The following is a 10,607-nucleotide window of genomic DNA, read 5'->3' as shown; positions in this document are numbered from 1 at the left end:
AGGGGAGGGGAAGGGAGGGGAAGAGAAGGGAGAAGAGGAAAGGAGAAAGGAGAGGGGGGAAAGGAGAGGAGGGGAGGAGAGAGGAGAGAAGCCTCTTTAAATAAAAAAGACCTGAGAGGGGAAGACTCTCAGGGTTTCTGACCAAAACAGAAACAACTGCTATTTACATTCATTTGGGCCAACCAGGGCCCAAACAATCACCAAGTAGGGCTTGGCTTGGTACCTATTTAGAATTTTCCTAGAAGCTGCCAGAGTTTTTTAGATACTGAAACAGTTGTCAATTAGGTTGAAGCTAAACCCTCATTGGGAATTATTTTCTTTTCTATGATTATAAAAAATTTCATTGAGATGATACTCCATCAGCTATGGTAAAATATATAGATATTCATTCTGTCAGAATGGAGATGTGATTCAGTCCTTAAATGTTGAAACACTGCCGTTCTTAACCTATTGTTATGATTACTTGTATCTTCTCACTTTCTGTGTCTTTTTTAATAGACATCTTGTGAGCTGATTGAGTAGAGAGCTGAGTAGTCTTTAATGAATTTTAGAGGGATTTATGGATTCTGTTTAAGGCCACAGCAAATTGGATGAATTTAAGTGAAATTGTACTTATCCACTTGGAAGGTTCGTTGAATCACAGAAAGGAAAGAGGAACCAGCAGGAGCTATTTCTGTCATATTATAGCTCATTGTCTTCTATACAAGGGAAAATGTCCCTAGAATTGAATAGAAAATGCAAGTGACATGCTTACTGATTCTCTGGGCAATCCAGAAAGGAGTCAGATTTAGCTTCTCCCGAATTCAAGCTCGTATGATGTTTAGGAAGTCGTCTGGTTTAGCCTCTTGACTCAGGACAGGAAAAAACAAAAGTAATCCAAGATTTTTCTCTCTCTGTCTCTCATCTGCCAAGATCCTCTTGGGAAAGACATCCCCAGTGGCCCATTTAGATAGAGTTTCAGAGATTTTGTTGATACAGAGAAATTTTAGCAATGTCCTTTATTTGATTTGTCTCTTATATGTTGGGCTTTCTCTTATACACCTTACATTTCTTTTGTACCCATTGAAACTCTAATATGAAGTCAAAGTATTCACAGTAATTGCAATATCTGAAAATTATTGCAAGAATATCTGCTATTGCTACTAACAATTACAGGAAGCCAGGCAACTTCTGAGAAACATGATTTTGAAGGAGAACATACTCCATCTTGTGGCTAAACCTATGAACGAGACTTGTTTCTTAGTGAAAGATAAGGACTAGATCATAATTTCATTGGTAAAAGCCCCTCTAAGACATGGAAACCTCCTCATCATTTAAATTGACATCTTTTCTTCAATTTCTAATCTTAGACAGTTGTACAATGTCAGTGAATGAACATTTTAATCCAAGAACTGTGCTAAACTTGGGGTACAGAGAAAGGAAAAAACATGGTTCCTGCCTTCATGGAACTTGCATTTTAATGGAGCAGACAGCATATGAAAAAATTTACATTTTATATAGTGTAAAAGGAAGATAATTTCAGAGGGAGACAACTAGTAGTAGGGGAAGAGACAGGAAAAGGCTTCCTTGAAAGGTGGGGTTTGGTCTGAGTCTTGAAGGAAATCAGAAAAGCTCTGAGTCTAAAGTAAGGAGAGCACTTTCTAGGCATGGGCCATAGACAGTGAGAAGATCAGAAGACATATTATTATGTGGAGGGAACAGAAAATAGGCCACTGCAGCTAGGTCACAGAATGCATGCAGGGGGCTAAAGTGAAAGAATACTGATATGATAGGATGGGCTCAGGTTGTGAAGGGATTCAAATGCCAAACAGAGCATTTTGTCTTTGATCCTGAACATGGTAGGGTGCCCAAGGAGTAGGGGTATAATATGATCAGACTTGTGCTTTAGGAAAATCACTTTGGCCACTGAGTAGAGGATGAATTGAAAGAGAAGAAATGTGAGGTGGGATAGAAAGCTATTTCAGAAGTACTGGTATGAAGCATTCAGGGCCTCTGCCATGGTGGGTGGGGGTATAATGAAGGAGCTTTTGGGCTTTGGTCTCTAACAGGTTCATTCTTGATCTGGGCAGCCAGAAGGATGCAATGGAGACTTGATAAGAGGTTAATTATTTTATTTTTCTGAAGGGGTGTGCTGATAATGGGAGGGCCAACTCCTACAGCATCCCTTAGTTATTCTCACAGGAAGCACTTATTATTATTGCCTAGAAGAAGGAAGGAAATAAGCATTTAAGAAACACCCACTATTTACTAAGCATATTATCTCATTTGGTTCTCACAATAACCTTAGGAGGTAGGTGCTACTGTTATCCCCATTTTAGAGTTGAGGAAACTGAGGTAGGAGTGGTGAAGTGACTTACCCAGAGTTACACAGCTAGTAAGTGTCTGATGTTGGAAAGGAACTCAGATCTTCTTGACTCAAGGCCTAGTGCTCTATCCATTGACTCATCTAACTGCCCAGAAGTGAACATAGTACCTCAGATGTGGTGTGACAAGGAAGAGTCACAGTAAATCCATTTGTTTTGGACACTATATTTCCACTAATCTTGTCTGAAATGGAATTAGCTTTCAATAGTCCTGTTATATTATTGCCTTACACAGAGTTTGTAGTTGACTTATATGCCTGCATATGATTAATGGCAGAGAAAGGTAAATCACATTTTGATTTATAGCAGACAGTCATACAGTGCTTTAAGACTTACAAAGCACTTTCTGTACATTATTGTATTTCATTTGATCCTTACGTCTATGCTTTGAAGTGACTAGGACAAGTATTGTTTCATTTTTCAGGTGAAGAAACTAAGAAGTTAAGTGACTTGCCTGAAGTCAAGCAGCTAGATGTACATGTAGCATGATAGCTAGATCTGGAGCTCCAAGTCAATTCTTCTGACTCCAAGGTCAGTAGTCTTCCTATTCTATCACATACACAAATACATAAACCATATGTTAGGGGTGTGCTGGAGCCAACTTGTACTGGTTTGTGAGAGCTAATTAGCAAATATTCAGTGTGAGCACCTATAACTTGGAAATTGGCAACATTACAAATCAGGGCCCAATTTATTGCTTTGTTGATTGTCTAGGCTTGAGAAAGTGATGGAGAAAATGTTGATAATTAACACTGGGTTGTGGGCCCAAAGGAAATTTCATATTCTGTTTCTTTTCATGTCTTTTGTGTTTAATTTTCATTAAACAGATTTGTATTTCTTCAAAGTCCTTGACTAGGGTGACCTAGATCACATTATTCCCCTTGGCAATTTCTCCTATGGTCCGGAGTTGAGTTGATACATGAAATAATTAATGCTGCCTGAGTTTTCCATGTTCTAAGTAAATTAATGCAGAGAGATAGTGTTGCGTGATGGATAGAGAACTCATTGTAGAGTGTGAAAGATCTGGGTTCTGGTTCTTCTTCTGACACATACTAGTTGTGTGCCATTGAAGATGGAAGAATCATTCCAAGAAATTGGATGGAATCTTTCTATCTCAGGTCTAGTTCCACTACACAGATGATAAAAGGGAAATATATCACCTTTAGAATTCAACTTTATTATCTAACTTTTCACGTTGACTTAGGATGTCTTGACACCCCTAACTGAAGTACTTTCCTCTTCCCTCAAATTATCTTGCCTTTATTTTGTATCTATTTGTATGTTAATGTCTCTCCTTACCGAATGAAAACTCCTCAAGGACAGGAATTATTTTCATTTTTGGTTTTGTGTCCCCATTGCTTAGCACAGAACCTAACACAACATAGGTGGCCCTAAATAGGTGCTTGTTGATTGATTAATAGATGTCCTATTGGGAACTCATAATAATGTTTCATGTTTATATAGAGCTTTAAGGCTGGCAAAGTACGTAAATAATATCATTTGCTCATAAACAGGATGAGAGTTCCCAGAATGCTTTAGGAAATGCAAATACTATTCTCTTTATGAAACTGACCGTTCATTACAGAAGAGCAAATTATGCTGCAGTAGAAAATTTCCACTTAAGCTGAGGTGGTGAATTAGCTAAGGAATGCACAATCCAGAATGCTTTTCCTGTTGGGCATAAGACCTAATTTATTTTCATTTACATTCATTTCTCTACATCACTGACTGCAAGAGGCATTAAACTGTTAAATGAAGGCAATTCCCAATTGCTTGACACAAATAGAAATGTTTAACGATTACTGTAAGAAAAACAAAAAACAGAAACAACCCCACAACTTCATAGATTATACCAATATGCAAAATAGTTAAAATGTATTAATCAATCTTTCTCACATTCTCCAAATACAGTATGACAAACTTTTTAAAAGCACCTTTGCTGGAAAGACCAAACAAATAGGGTTAAGTGGCATAATAGAGTGATGTGGTAATAACACAGTGAAGGAAGCCTCAAGAAATGAGAATTTACTCTTGGGTCATTCCACCCAGGCACAAACCCCTCTGCTTTGGTTATGAAGCATCTCCCACTGCAACTAGTGAAAAGTAATACTCTTTTTAATTTACGCAACTCATAACTATTAATTACCTAATATCTGCCTTATCTCCTTTGACGCTTAGTGGGGGAGTCACATAGGGAAGAGAGCACAGTAACAATACATTGTAAAAACTAAGCCATACACCTTGCCCTCCAGTGTCTCTAGAGTTGTCTTGAGCAGTAAAAGATCCATGAAAATCTAAGTAAAGATTTAGAGTTGGAAGGGAATTTAGAAGTCATTTAGACCAAAGGTATCAAACTGAACCGGATTAAAATGTAATTGGGAAACAAAATGAATAAAAATACAATAGATCAAGGATCTTTGTTGATAAGTGGTTTCTTGGCAGGGATCCTTAGGTACAGTTTAGTTCGATCTGTTTCTATTTGTGTTTGACATCACTCATCTAGTCCAAACTTCCTGCTGTATAAATAAAATAAAGGACCAGGGAGATGGGTTCACTTGCCCAAGGTCAAATAGGTAGTGGACAGGGGTAGGATTTGAATACAGGTCTTTTAATTCTAAATTAGTGCTTATTCTAATATACCACACTGACTTTCCTTTTACCCCTAGGCCCTGAGACTTGCTTCTCTATTGTTTCCCCTTCCTGTTGTTGTATAGTTATGTATCACTCTTTTTTTTTTAATGACCCACTCTTCTTGACCACATTTGGGACCTTCTTGATAAAGATACTGGAGTGGTTTTCTATGTTCTTTTCCAGGTCATTTTACAGATGAGAAAACTGAGGTAAAAAGGGTTAAGTGATTTTCCCAGAGTCTCTCAGCTAGTATCTGAGGCTAGATTTGAACTTAGGAAAGTGAGTCTTCCTCACTCCAGGTCCGGGACTAGGCACTGTACCACCTCACTAACCTTCTTACTCTGTACCGACCTGGCTATGATCCTTCTCCTTGGCTCTGTCCCTTCTCTCCAACCCTATGGGCTTTTTCCATGGAAAGAGCAAAGGATTTGAAGTCAGAGGCCCTGGATTCAAATTCGACTCTGCTACTTGGGCAAGCTGCTTCACTTTCCTGGGTGACAAATGTCCTCATCTGTAAGCTGAAAAAATTAGATTTAATGACTTCTGTGGTCCCTTATAGCTCTAATTACTTTTTTCAAAATGTTCTCTGATCCTTCCTGTAAGAAAGGTTGAGAGGGTGGTTGAGAATCAGGGAAGGTGTAAATTCCAGTGAGCTGAATGCAAGCCTCATAATACAAAATAATAGACAGGGCTTTGTCTATAGACTGTTTCTGGAATTCTCACGGTTACCAACTGCATCAATGGAGATTAAAAGGAATTTGGAAATGGTGCTGGCTTTGGCAGCAAACTTTGAAGCCATTATATTCTATGTAAAACCATACACACGTACAACAAGGAAAACAATCTACTAAAAAAACCCGAAGTCTCTCAAGAAGGCTAGAATTTCAGGTTAAAAACTATTATTATTATTCTTTCTTTGAAATGTCAATTCTGAATTTTAAAAGGCACAAAGGCCCCTCATGCTGAGGCATACTCAGTGATGAAATGCAGCCCTTTTTTTCACAACTCAATGGTAGGATGTGCCAAGAGTGATTTAAAGAGAGAGAGAGAGAGAGAGAGAGAGAGAGAGAGAGAGAGAGAGAGAGAGAGAGAGAGAGAGAGAGAAAAAAACGCTCAAATTATTTCTTTTTGTTGCAGAAATGCCACAGGTTATTAAACTAACACCAGAAATGAATATGATCAGATCTCATCTATTATTGATGAGGTCTGCCTTAATGTGATCATTATAGGCATGGGTCGTACACCTAGCAGCTACCATCTAATGTAATAACAACCTGGAATAATGAGTTGCCAGCGTGATATTTTTCTTTTGTGATGGGCACATACCTATAGGGTTGCTTTTTCATTTCTTATAAAATAACAATAATAATAAAGTATAATATTTTAGACAGAGAAAAGTATGAGTTTTATTTATAGCATAATAATTGTTTAACATCTCTACAGCTAAGATTTGCAGGTGTATTAACAGAAAAGCGATGTTAAAATATATTGTCACTCATGATGTAGATCCAAGTGGCCTAAACAGAGGGTCTAAAGTCATAGAGAATATGATCTCCCTTTAAGTAGGGATTATTTCATTCTTTGTATTTGACACTCAGCTCTCACCTGTGCCATCAAGAAGCTGTAGCATGCACAGCAGCCTCACTCCAGTAAAACCCTCTCAGCAGAGGGGCCAGAGAGAAAGACAGAAATAAGAAGAAAGATTAGAAGGGAAAGCTTCTATACCATAAAGATGTGGACTTGGAATTGTTAGAAGAGCCCTCTCTCCCTCTTCTGTTGGACTGGCACTGTCAGAATAACTCATGGAAATAACAGAAGGAAAAGCCAAGTTCTTACTCTTCTGCAGTATGACCCAATACCTTGCAATTCTTCAAAGGCAAGGCCATCTTGGTGCATAACTGAATTAGAATGGAGTTGGAAGTCATAGAAATTGGAGTAAGAGAACTGTGAGGATAAGGAATGAAAAAGCAGTCATAAGTGTTGAAGTTTCTGAGGATAATGACAGACAATGGGTTGGAGAAGAAGATTTGAGTTAAAGTAATGGAAAATGGCATGAGAATATCTAAGAGGAAGGCAGATAACAATGATAATTGGGAGAAGGTGGTATAGTCATCTGGCTTGAACTTCACAGGAGGAGAGATCATTGTGTTTGTGTAGGAGAGAAACAGTCTGGAAGTGCTTAACGAGAAGACAAGAATATGTCAGCTCTCTCTAGATTCTGTGAGATGGGAGGAATGGGAAAACAAACAGCAAGTATTAAAGAGGACAGCCAGAGACATTGAGTTCTATGAGGAAATCCAAGCTTTAGTTAAGTGAATTGGAAAGAGCATGGTGGTGCCCATCCTGGAGGGAGGTAGGGGCATATGGGCAGACTAACTTGGTCACACAGTAAAGCTTTGTCTCTTTTGTCTCAGCCCTCTTCTCGCTGGGGCCTTAGGTCAAATTCATTGTCAAAGATTCACTTCCTATCTGAATTCGTGCACGTTGATGATATATACATTATTCTTCAGACTTCTTGTCAAGAAGACGAGTTCAAATTTTGCTTCAAATACTTACTAGCTGGGTGATCTTGGGTAAGTCACTTAACCTTTCTTTGCATGTTTCCTTATTGATAAAATGAAGATAACAAGAGTACCCATCTCCAAGGGTTGTTGTAAGGAGAAAATTATTTAGTATTTACATAAATGCTTGTTATTAACAATAATAATAATTATTGTTATTCTTAAGATTGCTTATCTGCAAACATGAAAATCCTCAGTGTATGCTAATTATCTCTATTGACTTTGTCACAATTCTCATTAAAAATCCTCTGGGTGCTCAGCAGGGAAGGTTCCAGTCTTAACCTTCACACAGTGTATGGCACACAGTAAGTATTTAATAACTGCTCTATCGATCTATCTCAATAACAGATAAGAAAAAGAGATTCAGGAGTTGAAGAAGCTCCCTTCAGTTGACCATTGTCTCCTTACCGAACTTGGTGTCTAAGTAATCTGCTGTAGTAGGTGAAAGGGAGAGTTAGGGTGCAGATGAGGCTTGGAAGAAAAAAGAAAAAGTGGTGGGAAGAAGAACAGATTTGGTATTTCTTGCTGAGCCATAACATCAAAGCAGCTATAACTAGCAGAAAACAGTCAACAAATCATGAAAATGCAAATAAATTTTTCATTTTTTTTCCTGAGAATCCTCATGGGTAAGGATTTTTTCTTCTTTAAAACCCTGTGCTTTGAGGATATATATGTCAAGGAGTACATACATCTACATCACTTGATATGTTTTTGCTGAGGCAATCTTGGTTGGAACAGCTAGGATAGAGTATCATCTGTTGTACAGGTGAAATCTATCTTAATTCTTATGCCCATTGACATGTCCCTTATGCTTTAATCTATAGAGAAGACATAGTGGTTTACTGTGAATTTCAGCTTTGATAATTATCATGGTTTTCCTTATCTAATTTATTGAAATATGATGTCTAGTCTCTTTTCTTGGTCATAGCTTTCAGGCACTCCAATAATTTGCAATTTATCTCTCCTTAATCTGTTCTTTGGACAACTTATTTTTTCTGCCTGATTTTTACTTTCCTCAGCTATAAAATGGGGATTATAATACATAAAATTGTCCAATTTATAGGGTCATTGTTGAGAAAATGCTATGTAAATATGATCCATTGTTATCGTTATGAGTTTTCTGGTGGTAACAGTATTGACTCTCCTGGAGGCTATTTTTGGTTTGTTTCCTCTAATTAAGTGAGGAAACAAAATTCCCTCTTTGTAGTCTTTTTCCTTTTGAAGGACCCAGTCAGGTTCCCCATTAAAGCCTATCCTTTTGTTGTAACTCATTAATGTGATTTTAAATCACCTTTTTTCTTTCACTCATTTATAAAGGAATGAAATTATTGAGCAAAAAGATCCTGGTCCTGGTCTTATCTCTAAGATGAGACTTCATACAGTTATAGAGAGTGAGAACAAGAGAACTTGATCAGACTAATGAGATTAAAAGATGAGGACCTGTATTTAGAACTTTGATTATATCTCTTTTAGAGGTTTGAACATTCTCATTAAGTAGACTACATTCTCTTAGAAGAAATTCTCTTTAATTGGTTTTTTTTTTGGTAGGTATGGGAAAGATGAGTTCAATTGGTTAGTTAGTAAATAAGTATCTCTTAAGTACCTACCACGTGCCAGGCACTGTGCTAAAAGCTTGGGCTACAAAGTAAAACAAAATAGAACAGCAGTCCCTATTCTCAATGTGGGAGACAACACGCAAACAGCTACGTACAACATGCTCTGTATACATAGTGTATGTATACATATATACAGTAGGTCCTGGTTTCCCTACCTGTCTGTTGCTTTCCAAAGTTCTTCTCTCTCCAGGGGCCTCTCCCCAAAGATGGTATGGAACCATATGTATTTCAAACAAGGAATGAAGAAAAATGTTTCTCCTCTCCAAAATTCTCATGCCAACTCTGTATGTAACATGTAGTTATCATTCTCTCCACCAGTGAGGTACAAATTCTCTGGGCTTGAAATTTGGGTTATAATCTTGTGCAAGTCACTTCTTTTTGTGTGTTTCAGTTTCCACATCTGTAAAGTAAAGTGATTGATTCTGGTTATCTATAACATTCTTTCCACCTCTAAGCTCTATGATCCTATGAAAAATGCATCACATATCAGGGAAGACATTCTGTTAGCACTTGACCACCTTTTAAATTCTTGCCTGTACTGATGACAGGGAAGATCAAGACATGAGCTTAGAAGACAAAGACAACAATGCAAAAGCAACTACAAGTAATGCCTCAAAGAAAAAATGTCAATTGAACCCAAATCCAACAAGAATTTCTGGAAGAGTTAAAGAAAAAGATAAGAATAGTAGAGGAAAAACTGGGAAAAGAAATGGGAGTGATGCAAGAAAATGATGAAAAGAAAATTGACAACTTGGTAAAAGAATTACAAAAAATGGTGAAGAAAAAAATACCTTAAAAACCAGAATAGACCTAATAGTAAAAGAGGCACAAAAACTCACTGAAGAAAATAACTCTTTAAAAAGCAGAATGGGACAAATAGAAAAGAAGTACAAAAATGTACTGAAGGAAAGAATTCCTTGAAAAATTAGAATTGAGAAATGGAGACTAATGACTCTATGATGCAGTAAGAAATAATCAAAGTCAAAATAACAAAAACAGAGAAGAAAATGTGAAATACCTCATCAGAAAAACAATCAACCAAAGAACAGATTAAGGAGAGATAAATTGCAAATTATTGGAGTGCCTGAAAGCTATGACCAAGAAAAGAGACTAGACATCATATTTCAATAAATTAGATAAGGAAAACCATCCCAATATCTTAGATCCAGAGGGTAAAATAAAAATTGAAAGAATCCACTGATTACCTCCTAAGCGAGAACCCAAAATGAAAACTCCCAGGATTATTGTAGCCAAATTCCACACTCCCAGGTCAAAGAGAAAATGCCTCAAGCATCCAGAAAGAAACAAATTATTATGGAGCCATAGTCAGGATCACACAAGATTTAGTAGCTTCCATTTTAAAGGACTGGAGGACTTGGAATATAATATTCCATAAAGCAAAGAAGCTAAAATTATAACCAAAAATAACCTTCCCA

General features: G+C 37.2%; 1 long non-coding RNA gene across 1 annotated transcript in view; it reads left to right on the top strand.

Moving 5' to 3' along the window:
• The first annotated feature begins 97 nt into the window (after window positions 1-97).
• Window positions 98-10,607, top strand: part of LOC140505882 (uncharacterized) — a 53,167-nt gene continuing 42,657 nt past the window's right edge. The window contains exons 1-2 of the long non-coding RNA XR_011967695.1: window positions 98-2,894; window positions 7,409-7,567. This is a non-coding gene — a long non-coding RNA (uncharacterized lncRNA). The remainder of the gene's footprint in view (window positions 2,895-7,408; window positions 7,568-10,607) is intronic.

The sequence above is a fragment of the Notamacropus eugenii genome, chromosome 1, assembly GCF_028372415.1.
Source record: "Notamacropus eugenii isolate mMacEug1 chromosome 1, mMacEug1.pri_v2, whole genome shotgun sequence".
NCBI lineage: Eukaryota > Metazoa > Chordata > Mammalia > Diprotodontia > Macropodidae > Notamacropus > Notamacropus eugenii.
The sequence above is the reverse complement of the archived record's forward strand: the minus strand, read 5'-3'. Positions and strand labels throughout refer to the sequence as shown.